Source organism: Bombus pascuorum, chromosome 6, assembly GCF_905332965.1.
Source record: "Bombus pascuorum chromosome 6, iyBomPasc1.1, whole genome shotgun sequence".
NCBI lineage: Eukaryota > Metazoa > Arthropoda > Insecta > Hymenoptera > Apidae > Bombus > Bombus pascuorum.
The window spans coordinates 18097385-18112517 of record NC_083493.1 but is presented as its reverse complement, the minus strand read 5'-3'; the positions used below and the strand labels follow the sequence as shown (position 1 = coordinate 18112517).

General features: G+C 42.2%; 1 protein-coding gene across 1 annotated transcript in view; it reads right to left on the bottom strand.

Moving 5' to 3' along the window:
* The window catches only part of LOC132908158 (uncharacterized), a 58990-nt gene extending 48230 nt beyond the window's left edge, over positions 1-10760 (bottom strand). Inside the window, exon 1 of the mRNA XM_060961866.1 lies at positions 10455-10760. The gene's annotated coding sequence lies outside the window, so the exon portion shown is untranslated. The remainder of the gene's footprint in view (positions 1-10454) is intronic.
* Positions 10761-15133: the final 4373 nt, after the last annotated feature.

Genomic DNA, 15133 nt, shown 5'->3' with positions numbered 1-15133 from the left:
TTCCCACCATATTAGAATTCAGATGTTTGTGCTGATTGACTCTGAAGTTAGTTAAATATGTCAATAAGTCTTCTATAACCTCAAAATGACAGAACTCGTTAAGCAAAACCCGGAATACGATAGAAGAGCGGCGATTATAGAAAGTCTTCGCGCCGGGAGAACGCCGGTCGAAATTATAAAATTCTTTAGCTACCCAAGATCGACGGTATACGACATTGCTAAGAGATACGCAGCCTCAGAGTGGTTCGAGAAGGGTTCTCCTTCTCCGGCGAGAAAAGTTCAGGTTAGGGAAAAATCAACAAGGACGCCAGAAATTATTCAAAGGGCCCAAGACATGATTTTGGAAGATCCGGGAACTTCTGACAGGTCCTGAAGACAGTAATAAAGCCGTGGATGGAAATTACGGCTTCTGGAAGGCCGTATTTATTTCAACAAGATGGCGCACCTGCTCACACAAGTCATCTTGTTCAAAATTGGCTCTCTGACAATGTGGACATGTTTTGGTCGAAAGATTTCTGGCCTCCTAACAGTCCCGACCTAAACCCATTGGACTATTACGTGTGGGGCGTTATCGAGAGACAAACTAATAAATGCAGGCACCCCAACGTCAACTCCCTACGAGCTGCTATCGAGTCAGAATTCGCGACAATTAAACGCGACCAGTTGAAGTCAGCGTGCTCGCGCTTTAGAGCAAGAATAGAGCAGGTCATAGAGGCAGAGGGTGGTTACATAGAATAAAAGTTCTCAGCAAGGACCCTTTAAATGAGATATAACAACATTTTCATGTGTTTTTGTGTATTGACTTAAATAAACAACTTTCTGCACAAAACTTCTTTTGTCCGGATTCTAACGGCGCACCCTGTAGATCGATAACGATCGATTTACGCTTAATTCGTTGCATCCAACTACCTGAGAACCACGCACCTGTCTCGAGTACGAAGGGTACGTATTCTCGTGTCATTGCAGGCTACTTGCAGATTGGCCACAATGTAAATATAACGTTGTTATACTGTACGCGAAATTGCAATTGCAGGTGCAACGGGTACGCGTTATATTTTATATATTATATTATATTATATATGCGCCGAACAAAACGGATAATCGCAATTCCACTATGATCAACGTGATTGTAATAAAATATAAAGTTCGATTGGCTAGCGCGTGTGCGAGCTCGAAACCAAGAGCAGAGAGAGTGCGTGCGTGTATCGTAATAATACCGCGTTTCTTCCTTAATTTTGCGAAAGCATGAAACCATTCCATTCGTTAATCACAATGTATTCTATTCGTATTCTGAAACTTACCGCGATACCACGCTGCCGCGATATAAGGCATTTATTTTCAGATAGTCCGAAAGCTGGAATTTTTACGTTGGTAGGTAATATTTATGTCTAAATAAATCGGATATTTTCGGATATCGTCTCGGAATATAAATATATAAAATGGTTCGAGTAGATTGGATAAGATCGGAAACGAATAATATACGAGATATAGATATCGCTATAACAAGAATAATAAATTCCATTAACTGTTAAGACGTCGAGTCCTTTTATTTTAAGTGTCGATTTATTTATACGAATCAACGTGTTAATGATTAATTGCTTGGCAATTATAATATCTAACGGGGTTAGTAAAGTTAGGAAAGTTTCGGCGAACCACGATAAAATATACAACGAATATTAGTAATTCTTGTGCCAAGCAGGTTTTATCGGTATTAGTAACGATTACCCGTGGCGGAGTATGTTCCAACTAAACCGTAGTTCGTACCACCGTTGTTGAAATCGCACGAAACATCGTCGGTCTACGGAAAGGGAACCCGCCGAGTGAAACGTACTCTGATATTTTTCATTCTTTGGTACGTCCCAAGTACGTTACAAGTGCTCGCGTATCCAATCGCACGTATCCAATAGTAACACCTCTGGTTTGTATTTTATTCCGAAGCACGTTCTTCGTTTCCTAAGCGTTTCATCTGTACGCGACGCGCGTAAAATAAAACGGAGTACGTCATAAAACCGGCTGATGACGTGTACGTGTAGAAATACTTGGGGGTGCGTCGCCTTGTATGCAAAACTTGGTTCGTCGATAGATGGTCGTGATTGCACTCGTAGTATCGGTCATGGTTGCCATGGCAGTGCGAGGAAACAGCGGAACGAAACTATGCTGGGAATGTCGAAAGTTGCGTTACAGGTGGGAAAGAACGTGGGCTGCGTTCTGATTTCGGCTCTGGCATTTTACGCTCGCCACCTACGCGTGCAAGATTAATCTCACGGTGAAAAAGTAAAAGAAAATTACGCGTTGAACCTACGCGAACGAATACGACGAAGAAATGTTTTTCTCGTTTTACAAAGTACGCATCTTGGGCAAAGTACGCATAGCGTGCGTGACGCGCCACTACGCCAAGTTACACGAACAGAGTATTCAAATACGTTAGCGATCGTATTTATCCGTTGCTGAAATATTTCACAAGTCTGGCGAATAAAGGAATATACGTGATCTTTCGCTTCCACGTTGCCTCGAATCTACTCCTACGAAGATTAACAATGTTTTCGCTCGTTGAACGATGAGCGTGATCGAGAAATAAAAATTGGCGAATCGTAACGGAATTGAGCCACGCGATCTAACGAAAGACTCGTGGAACATGAGACGTAAAAGAAAGAAAAAGAAGAGACAGGCTGTCGAGTGTTTCTCTTGTACGCTCTTTGTTTGTCGTAGCTATAGCGTCGAGTCTGTAACGGTTACGAGTAAATAAATGAAAGAAAAATGTTACAAAGTGGTGGGTACAGCGACTACGTTCGATAGTAGGTATCGAGAATTCCTTTAGTCCCTGAGACTATATGGGAACCACGTACCCTCGGAAAGCTTTTACGTTTACGATCCGATTTGATCTGCGAAACCGAGTTCAAGAAATCACCGAGCGGTACCGATTTCAATATGATATTGACCTGAATCTAATTTGCAGAGTCCTTGTCTGGTCGATATTACGTATATGCCTGTTCGTTCTTTTAACCTGCCTTTTCTCATACTCTGTAGGTATATTCGCTTTCGATCAAGGTTAATAGTTTTGCTGTTATAGGCTTTACAACAACGTACCGCGACTCTCTTACAGTCAATTATTTCAAACTTTCTCCAATAAAGATAAAGATTCGAGAAACAAGTAAGTATCGAAAGCGAGTAGATGGAGATGATGAAATTTTGATTAGGTTGTCTCGTGACTCGGTTTGGCAAGCTGATAAATATTTGACCATGTATGTTAAAGTATAGGTGAAATTGCAAAAGAAAAAAGAAGAAAGAAGACACAATTTCTTTGAATACTCTTCGCAAGCAGTTATTTTTAATTTATCGAACGAATCGAGACGTACGCGTCCGTATCATCCACCGTACTTTATTATTTATTATTCGTACTTTACTTACTAAACGAACTGCAACGATCTTCTCTCGTTTGCTCGTGGAACGATGTAAGATTATCAGCGTGGTAATTTAGTCGTTAATTGGTGTAGTAAATTTCTGCTTGCCTGGTGCAGCGAACGGATGAAACGGACTACGATATATAGCGCCAATTATACTTGGCAACCGAAGTTAATGTAGGCGGGCAATGTTAATGGATTAATACTCGATGGGGCTATGAAACAGGATGAACAATGTTCGTATACCGTCAAGTCGACGAAAGTTGACGACGAAAGCGAAGCCCCCGGCAGTTTCGTGGAAGCTGGCTATTCACGTTCTTCCCTTGTGACAGCCGGGAAACAAAGTGGAGCGCGATAAATCTCGATCGATTTTCTTCGTGACTACGGAGTGACGCGGGGCACGGTGTAGCAGACACGTCGAACGTGCAACTTGCACGGACTTTGATTTACTTGCTCGTTCAAGTGCGCTGTTATTTTACTTTTCCAAAGTTAAAGATTCTTCCAACGTGCTTGGAAGACTTTGCACGCAACCAAAATTACAATTTTCTCAATGGAAACATTGGTTGTATCTTTAACGAAGAAACAGTTCTGGCGCAGGCGTGATATATTCCGATCGTTACTCGCCAACGAATATCCAACGAATCGACTACTCGTTGGTTCGTGATTGAGTAGGTTCGATATTTGAAAAAAACTATGCCCACATTCTTTGTCAAGGCAAACGTAACTTGCAAATAATCTCGCTTCTAAGGATGCTGGGGAAAGGAATTAGGCTTTATAAAGGAAACGTTTATACGTCGAGCGCAACAGTTGAAATTTCAATTTCATTTAAATATCAAACATCGCGATGCACGATCGATAGCGAGGTAGACGACTCGAGATGGCCCGCCGTCCCTACACGCTTATTATTTCTAGTTTGATTTTCTAATTGGTCAAATTTGATTCGATGCGACGAGAAACTAGGCCAACTTTATTAATTAACGATTATTCAGCTTATGGTCTGGAAAACGCGGATTTACATTGGTCGGTAGATCGTTTCTCGACCGGCAGGCGATCGAGGTCGTGTATCTGGCGTTCGGTAAACGCTCGATCTCTCCATGCTGCTGGTCAACGATACCCGATGTTTTCTGATTCTACTTTCGTAAACGAATCGACGATAGCCACTAATGCTGGTGTATATGTGTCACGCGTACACTGTACGCATAGGAAATGCAACACGGCTACGATACATGCACTGCATCGACGTTTAACGAGCAGAGTTCATGCTCGTGGAAATAGTTTTTCTCACGATGATAACTTTTTTTCAACGTTTTTTCAATCTTCCACCTTATAACCGCTAGCCACTGAACGCTTCCGATCTACTCGATATTTTGCGCGCTTGTTTGTGTGTGTGTAGTAGTAGTAGTAGTAGTAGTAGTAGTAGTAGTAGTAGTAGTAGTAGTAGTAGTAGTAGTACTAGTAGTAGTAGTAGTAGTAGTAGTAGTAGTAGTAGTAGTAGTAGTAGTAGTAGTAGTAGTAGCAGCAGCAGTAGTAGTAGTAATAGTAGTAGTAATAGTAGTAGTAATAGTAGTAGTAGTAGTAGTAGTAGAGCGTTATAGTTTTATCTGATATTGAATTTACGTGACAATCCTATCTTTAGAGATGGCGTGATGAAAGTTTCTACCGACTAGAGTAGGATAAACTATTTTTTCCTTTTCCTCAACTTTCTCTCTCTCTCTCTCCACTCCTTTCTAAAGAATAAACAGAAATGTCATTTTATGACTTTAGTTGTTCGCAGTCGTTGTTTCTACGATATATGCATTTCGCTTTAGCCTATGTAAGATTTACACTTGCTTTTGTCATCCAACTATCGGAATGTAATGGAAAATAAAACGGACAATAACGTGCGTTTCGTCGCTAAAGCGTGCCTACGATTTTTATGCGGCAAGTACGGTCGATGTGGAAACGATACGCACGTCAATAGGAAATTTATATGCTGCGTATTTCCTTGCGCGTGCCAGCTCCAGAAGCAATTACGTTGATTAGTATTGGCAAAGAAAGGAAGAGAGAAAGATGGAACGAACGAACGAAGATAAAAGATAAAACTCGAAAAAGATAGACGCAGTTCGGTTCGGGGAAATTTATCGTTCGCAAATGAAACACCCTCTGTTGTACGCTCTGAAAAATGTCGGTGGCTTTACTCGTCTGTACGACATTACCAGGATCTTGCGTTTAGGTTATTAAAATGTGCCGCAGCTACGCGAAGATATTGACAGCTGAAAGTTCTTGCCTCTTTATTTCAAAGTTGGACGCGTCCCGGCTTTACGTTTGGAAGCCGTTATTCCCGCAAGTTCGCTTTTAAAAGCTACGAAGAGCAGGTGGTCCGGTGGCGGCGGCCACCTTTTTTTGCGCATCGAAATCGAGTCATCGAGGATTCTCGTATCGTAGCGTGACGCGAGAGCGTTTTCGCGACGGAACGTTCGTTCGCTAGGCCGCCGCTCGCTTGGCTTCTCTCTATGCTTCCATCCGATTACGAATCTTCGAACGCTCGGGCGACATTGAATTCGATGATCTAGCTGTTCGAATCTTCTCTTAAAAAGTTACGTTACGGCGATACATTTTTTGGGAAGCTAAGCAAAGACGTTCGTTCTCTGCGTTCGCTCGAACCGTTCAAACGTTACATCGATCCGGTTATTCGTATCGAAATAACCGATCGCGGATTATTATTATCCGCGTAACGATATACGGATACTTTGGATAATCGCGAATCGCGAGCAGGTCGATGCTAAGAGATTCTCCGAGCAGAATACTTAACCGCAATGGCCAGGTTGCCGTCTACGCGTATGTCCAGTACGTGTAACAAATACGTGTACCTTTCTGCATAGGTACGTGTAGGATGGAAAGCGGTGTATAGTTAAAACGCGGTATAGTAGACCGAGAGAGCTTAGGACGTGCAGCACGCTTTAGGCGTGCAGCAACCTTGTACTAGCTAGCTGTACTCGTATATGGGTGCAAAGTTACACATATGTGTACGAAATGGACGCAGCTGGCTTAACAAAGGGGTGTACGCGGATAATATCGTTGGCGTTGCTTTGCACCGTGTAGCTCGACATCCGTCACACCACAGCGGATACGTTCTCCTGTGAATTGTAACTTTTCAGTTTTCTTTTGCCCGTTCGCCGTTTCGTCGATACTCGCCTTTCTACAATTTCGTATTTTCATCTCTCTCCTTTATCTAGTTCTTCATCGGCATCGATCGTCCTTCCTCGCGACTTTTACTTTGTTGCGAGTAAAACCATTCTGCATACTCGCTGAGATACCTGCCGTTTCCTCTGCCAATTGGCTAAATTTCACGATGGTTCGGCCCTATTTAGGCGATTAACGCGTTTCCATGGTAATTGGTAATTTGTATTTTTTCCGATTAACTTCTAATCTTTGATCGTATCGTAAGAATCGTATCAGTGTCGATCAACATCGACTGTCACTTTCGTCGTGTTCCACGAATACGTGCAACACGCAATTTTCAGACGTAGATAGGATAAAAGGAAGCAGATAAAACGAAACTTTGAGATTCGACGCTTCGAGAATCGCCTTCTTCGCCTATATTCCAAATAAAATTTATATTCTGGATAGATCGGTTTTCCTTCTGCTTCGGCTTTGTTTCGTTCTCAGCGACGAAGCCGTTTAAAATGCAATTCTAGTCTGTTTATCTACACGTGGATGTAACGTAACGTACGTCTGATGTAATGGACAGCGATACGCGACGAAAAAGACCGTCAGATTGGTTTGCAGCGGTAAAGCAACTGACAGGCCGGAAGCGTCGATCCTGTTCGTCCAACTATTAAAGACAAGACAGAGAGAGCCAGCATAGAACGAAGATGGGTATTTTTTCGTCGATATTTCGCAATTGCAGGAGGCGCGAGCCTTGCGTTCCTCTTCTTTTGTGTCGATCGCTCGTGCACGCGAACCAGCTGCGCGAGACATGGCGCGTTTCCTTCTTTTTAAAATCATTTAGCACATCGACAGCGATGTACTCGTGCTGACGAGATATCGAGTTCGAACGACCCTCGAGCTCGAACGTTCGGTCGATCCATCGGACGAGCGTACACGAGGCGGACAGGCGAAAACAAAAAAATGCTTTTCAAATCACGAATCGATGTTTTACGCCACACCCGATCGAGTTTGAAATTTAATCGGTGCGCTTGAAATACGCGCGTATCGCCGGTTTCGCGTTTAGATCGAGCTTTAACTCCGTCTATTCGTAACCGTCGAGCTTGGCCTGTTGATTCGATTCGATGTTGATTCGATTCGATGTTGATTCGATTCGATGTTGATTCGATTCGATGTTGATTCAATTCGATGTTGATTCGATTCGATGTTGATTCGATTCGATGTTGATTCGATTCGATGTTGATTCAATTCGATGTTGATTCGATTCGATGCTGATTCGATTCGATGGTGATTCAAGGATGGAAAAATGTTAAGACGATCCAGACGATCCAGACGAAAAGGTAAGTGAGCAATTGAGTCGCTGCAGGTAGTAATGTTTTGCATTACGTAAAATACGATACGAACGATTAATCGGTTGAATTACGATCATAGTATAGAAATATCTCTACGATTGGTGTTTCTTTTTCTCAATCTGTTTGGAAAATTACAATTCCAACAAAATGCTCGTCGCTTTCGTGCGTATCTTCGACCTAAGTCTACGTAAACGTTCGAGGGAAAATTTCACCTTTTAACGTAAGAATTTCATGTATACGAAATCTGTGGATCTTATTAGTCTATTTGCGTCAAACTTGCGTTCCAAGGTAGGTAGATTTTTGGATCAAATGTTTGAATTTTCCGACGAAAGATGGCAAAAGTGCGGTAATTGGCTAATCTCGACGGTTTTACGTGGCCGAGAATGTCTCGATGAATAAAATATGAGAAAAATGTTTGAAATCGATCTTTGTGAATACGGACGCTGTGAATATTTAAAGAATTTAATTTGAGGATAAAGGATACCTTTACTGCATTGTAGTGAAAATAAAAGGGGAAAGGAAGAGGAAATAAAAAGGGAATAAAAAGAAAAGAGGAAAGAAAAAGGGAAAGAACGATATATCTGCGCTTGTGCTGGCCTTAAATTCAGGAATTCACGCGTATGCTGCTTTTTTCCTTAAATATCGATCCTACTCGCTCCGACTAGACCATAAACTCCGCTATTCCGCAAGACGTGTGCTGAGCTTTCGGATCTCGTTTACCAAGTTCGTCGATCGAGATAGAAGGGATTTCGGACGGTGGACGAAGGAGATGGAAACGAAACTACGAGATGGAAGAAATCCGGAGTAGGGTTGATTAGGAACGCGTCCTACCAAAGGAAAAATAATTTTATCCAACGTTTGCCTTATTTTAGTTTGTTTCACCCACTCGTAAGCAGATTCTGATTCTACGTTTATTTACGACCGCTATTTCTGTTAAGTATCGGAAATTACTATTTATTTATTTATTTTTTTTTTTTATTTAATTCCTCTTCATCTGTTTATTTTGTTTCCGTTGATTAATTTTTCCACGGACTTTCAAGTTATATCTTACGAAACGAAAACGATTAACGCAAATTTTACGTATTTTTTTTTTTTTTTTTTTTTTTTTTTTTCTCGTAAGACACATTTTCTCCAAGTAAGCAAACTCCTGTTCTTGATGACAACGATTTCGATGATTTTTTATGCAACGTCAACTTTTCATCCCTACCTGTCTAACAAAGTTTACAAGTAAGAAGCAAGAATACTCGAAGGCAGAAGACATTTTCCGTGTCAAAGCGTATCGTTATCCTCGAGTACCGAACGAATACGTACGTTAACCTTATTAACCTTGTTTACCTTGAACTTCACTTTTAGCTTTTTGTTACGTACGCGATGGCCTTTAAGCGATTTAACCTAGGAAACAGTTTTATTCGATTCTTGCATGACTGGGAACAATTTTTTCCCTCGATGATCTTCGATCAAGGCAAATCCCTCGACTTTCGTACGAATTTAGATTCTCTCGTATAATTCTCGTGGTCGAATCGTGTTTTTCGTGAAACTTTCAAGGCGAACGTCGAACTTTGTCCGATTTTCCCAAATGCACCAGCAACTGTTCACAGACATTCGCTCGCAGACAACGTGTCCACGACAACAGGTTTTAAAACAGGTGCACTAAAACGAACGACGAGTTTCCAGAGAGTCGAGTTTCGGTTGAAAAAACGTTTCGCTGGAAGACGCGGAAAGTACAACTTGCTGGTCGAACGTATTCACGAGAGTGCGGGTATCGCGTTCAGAACGTAAGAAAGAAGGGAAGGAGCTTGATCGCTCGATGGAAGTAGCGAGCCGTATAGATAGAGAGCTGTCGTCCTGTTGACGAAAAAAAAAAAAAAAACAAGAAAAAAGAGAAAAAGAAGAGGAAAAGAGAGAGAAGAACGGCCTGGCAAAGCTGGTCGGGCGCTCTTACCGACCGACTCGCGCACGAAAAGAAGAACACTCGCCACGAGGTCACGTTGCACCCAGTCTTCCATCCGCTATCATCCGTTACGATGTATGCGCGTTTACGTATGTGCGCGTGCCGTCGCGTTCCTAATCACCCTGTTTCACGGTTAATCAGCCGAGTGGCCGGAACACGGAGAAGGTCAGAGAATAGGGTGAGGCGCGTGAACAGAGAGGGCAAGATAGCTAGGACGGACAGAGAAGAAGATCGAACGACGGATAAAACGAGAAGGACGAAGATGCGGGGAAAGGGAGACAAAAATTGTTGCAGGAAGACACAGAAAGAGGCCACTACTGATACGAAAAGAGGAAGCGAGCGAGATCAACGTGAACGAGAAACAACGAGAGACAGACAGATACGGAGAGAAAGATTCGTGCTAGTTGGTATAACGTGTATTACGTGTAGCACAGAGAGAGAGAGAGAGAGAGAGAGAGAGAGAGAGAGAGAGAGAGAGAGAGAGGAGGGTGGAGATGGGGGAGGGGAGAAAGAGAGAGAGAGGGAGAGAGGATGATAGGGAGGGAGGGAGGAGGAGGGAAGAGAGCGCATATCGCAGTTAAGTGCTCTCGATATATATCGCACCTGATCAATTAAGCTGCTTATCACGCCGAAATCACTGGTTAGGCTGCCGGCACTCCATCCACCCCTTTTCAACGACGATTATCTCGTGTATCGTTCGATCGGCCCGCGATTCTTTCTCTTGATCGACGTCGGCGACATTTCTGCCCGCGTTTCGCGTCTCACACGGTGCGTCTATCGTTGGTTTACGCGACGGAACGATAAACAGGTGGAGTCTGTCCCGAGGCAAGGGTGACCAGAACGGTCGCAACGAGCCTTCCACCCTAGCGAGTCCCGCTCCTCGCACGACTGACTGAAGCCTAGAATCGAGGCTTGCAACCAACCCTCCGCCCCCACGACCCTTCACCCCTTTCAAACGTTGGGGAGGCCACGCAAGTGGCGCCACGAGCTTGCAAAACCTCGCCTCATCCCCTTCTACCCACCCATTCTGCATCCTACCATCGAACGCTGCTCTCATCTACGGGGTGGCGCGCGCGGTTAAATTCTCGCATCCTCGGGATCCTCGTGCTAGCGCGGTTTACATCGTTTGGCCCGTCGTTTGGACCGCGATGATTTTAATTCCGTTCGACCGTACCGGCTCGTCCGTATCCTAACGATTCCCCGTGTCTTCGTTACAACCGGCAACAGATATTTTTCCTTTTTGCATCCCTATCCCCCTTCTTCCTCTGCCCTAACCTGTCCTCCATCAATTCTTATAATCGTCGAAAGAGGTTGCTCCTAGTATCCTCAACGACCACGACGAACCCTCTTCGTTTTACAATTTTCAGCATCATCTAACGCGTGTTTTATATCCGTCGAGTTTACTTGCGACAGGCAATTTCAAAATTTCAATATCGAACGTTGATTCGCGTTAATAATTGTCGATCGAATCTAATAAACGATCGATAATTTGTCGTTCGTTCGAATCGTCTTGTCCGTAACGATCCACTCTGCGCGGTCTCGTTGATAAGTCGTTGATCGTCCGATTGATCCGAGGAGACTCTGCGCGACTGTTGTTTAGCGCACGACGCTTGACACGAATATCGGCCGATGATTGTTCGAGAATCGTTCCGCGATCAGTAGTTCGAGAGATACTTGGTATCGCGCTACTCCATGTCCATTGCACGTTACACGGTAATTTACTTTTCGTTTTGTATGAGAGAAAATTCATCCGTGGAACAACGATATCGAGCGTTCGCTTGCGATATAAACGGTGAAAGGGATAAAACGACGTTCCACCAGTTGACGCGTGCATTTTGTACCTCGTTGTTCGAGTTAGGTTCGACGAAGCTCTGTCGGTAATGAAATTGCGTGCACTTTGTGCGCGGTTTTCTCCAGCCGCTTTTTCCGTCGCACCATTTTCATTCAGTCACCTTCTTCGACGCGTTTCTCTCTCTCTCTCTCTCTCTCTCTCTCTCTCTCTCTCTCTCTCTCTCTCTCTTTCTTTCTTTCTTCCAGGAACAACCACCTGTAACCCCCCTCCCCCACCCAACTCCCGAAGACAGACGTTCATTTCAAAGTGTACGCCCTCTCCTCCTTCTATCATCTTCCTTCAGCCATCCTCCTCTCTTACACTTAGCCTTGGCGGCCCTTTCCGCTCTTGGTCCGATCGACTGGATCGCAAATCGCACCAGACGATCCATCAAAAGACCATGCAGCCATACAGTACCCTCTTTCTCCTTCGTTTACCCCTGACTATCGACAGCACTTTCAAACTTATCTTTTTCTCAACGTAGTATACATAATTTTCGACTTGCGAACTTTCATACTTTATAGAACGTGAATGACGAAAAAGGACGAAACGGTGGGTCAGATTTCCCTTATAAATAAGAGATAATGTTTACAAAATGGGACAAATGTATTTTTTTCCACAAACGAGATAAAAGCGCGATACGTTACATCCGTATTACGGATTTTTAAGCACTCGTTGATTACGTGCATACCTATAAATATTTTAATACAAATATGCGTAATGTATTATATTATCTCTTCGGAAGGATGATTACGAGACAATTTTATTGTTAATTTCATTACTATTCTTTCCTGTTACTCTTGCCAATTTCAATCTCCAAAAATTTCAACTTGTATCAACGCTAACATCCGAAAACGAACAAACTTTAATTCTAATTTTACACAATGTAATTTTATTTTCTCATTTGTATCGCTTTTCCTTAAAGTTGCTCGAATCTTAAAAATTAGGTTAGGTGTCCGAAATGATTTCTACCACTAAATAGAAACTGCCTGACGAATCGATTTTGTTGCTACCTCGAAAGTTTTTCATTTAAATCTTCCAACTTCTTTTCCATTTATTTTGTCGGACCTTCCGTAGATGGAATAGATCAATCTTGCGTGGCAATCCATCAAAAGAGCTTGCGATGCACCTCGGTGTGTTTTCCGCACGTTTATTTGTTGCCATGTACATCGTTTCTTTAACAACGTGTTTTCCCTCGTGGAGGAAGCAGTATAGCGTGCCCTTCGTTTTTGGCAGTATTCGTGGTTTGATAAAACATCCAAGGTTTAAATAAATTTTGCCCGTTGGCGCGTTCACGCGATCGATAGACTTTTCTTATTTTTTTCTAAAGGCTTGCGCGTTCGTCTAACATCGAGATTTCTGTATTTGGCTACAAAGTTGCAACGTTGTCACTTCGCGTATACATCGAACCTTTGTTTCTCTTTACGCGTAACTTTGAAAAATTGAAGTTTCTACAAAAAACGTGATCGAATGCAACTCCGCTTCTATATGTACGTATAGAAGCCTGTGGCTTCGAGAATCTATCTTTTCTCAAATTTCGAATCGCCGATATTACGTGCGTTTCTTTTAATATTGTTGAAGTGATCGCCACTTCTAAGAAAACTCTACATCTGGTCTTCGGTTTCTCAAGCGCTGAGGTCATCGATAGCGCGTAGACGAAAGAATGCGTCGATGACAGACCATAAGCGGTACACGAGCGACGTTGGTTTCGGCGGTTCTTTTGGTCTCAGGGTAACGTTGCTAGCGTGAGGATCTGGATCGGCTTACATTGTATTCCACACTTTGAACTTTGATATTCACGATATATATACTTACAATACCTTACAATTTACCCACGCGTTTCTTTAATTCCACATACACCGAATAACCTTAACAAATATTAATCCACAAGATGCATCCTGCCTGTTTAGCTTCCCGCTCCCCCCTCAAAAAGAGTATGACTGATTACCGCGTTGATCGGCAGTAGACAAAAATCACGATATTTCTGTTACGCGAATCTGATAATCGTGCTACGATACACGGTTAAAACGAGAGAGAAATGCGACAAAAGTCGCAATAAAAAGTGCTTCGTTCGGTACACGTATCGAAATTGAAGAACTGTCGACTCGGTGCGGCGTTACTATTACTATTGTTGTTGTTGTTATTGGTATTACTAATTGTTGTTGTTGTTGTTACTATGACTATTACACGCATGTAGAGTTCTAGCTGTTTCACGATACTGTGAGTGCTGCACCATGCGGTCAAGTGCTGAGGTTAACCAAAGCTAGCGTATACAAGAACCTATAAAATTAGGCATCTGCCCTGTTCGGTTGCACAGTAGCATAGACAAGAACCTATTTTAATTTTTTTTTTTAATTGTACAAACTCCGTTTGTAGTAGATGTTACGACTGAAACTTTTATTTCATTTTTTTTTTATTGTTTAAAACAGGAGCAAAAACATTTCATTGTGTTTTAAACGATCGTTAAAAATATGCGCTATATTTATAATTCAATGAAACTATAAATATACTCTGATCAACCTTTTTGTACAAACGCATTTTTAACATTTGCTTGAAATTTAGTTATTGCAACGAAAGTAATTTGTTTAATTATAATCTATTTCCCTATTCCAGCTGACTGGCAACCCAACCACAGGATTACTGTCTGGCTTTTCTTCCATACGTTAGTTCCATACGTTTTCCGATAGCACTGTTTGAGAACAGGCAAAAATATATTCATAAACCGTAGCTATATACCAACCACCGTCTCTCTTTCGCTAACTTTTTACAAGCTTTTAAAAAATTCGTTAGATTATCGTTAATTATTTGTTTCGAAGTCTAGTTACGAAACGAAGAAACACAGAAATAAATTTTCATACGTTCGAAACTTCGAGAAGAACGGAGACTTCCAGATAAAGCATTATAGGAATCGTATCAATTACATTTGCGGAGAACGTATCGTGCGTTGAATTACGCAAAAATTAGCTTGGACATATCTGTTATTTCTAGAAAATATTCCCATTTGGTATACTCACCGAAATCCTGGAACGTAGAAGCTATCAGTTGATACGTCTTTGTCCATGCAGCAACAGTAGCGTTTTGCTTCGTTGGCATTGGATTCGTTGGATTGATTCTCCGTAATATTCGGACAGAATATGGGCTTGTCTAACAATAGTTATCTAAGAAAATGCAAGAAACAGTGTTTCGATAGATAATCAGAAACTGAAAAAAATATGTTCGGGAGATAGAAACAAATATAAATAAATATAATGATATACACTTACTTTACACATAAAAGTGAAAAATTCGCTGCGCGTAAATGGTTAAAGTAACAAGTAACGCTAAACTTTTCTTTAACGAAGTTTTGTAAAGCGGTTGTATGCATCGAGATTATATCGAGTGCATCGTTGGCGTTCGTGTCCACGAAATTCTTAAACTTTCGTCTTGCCATCGTGGCTGCTCTATGATCTTT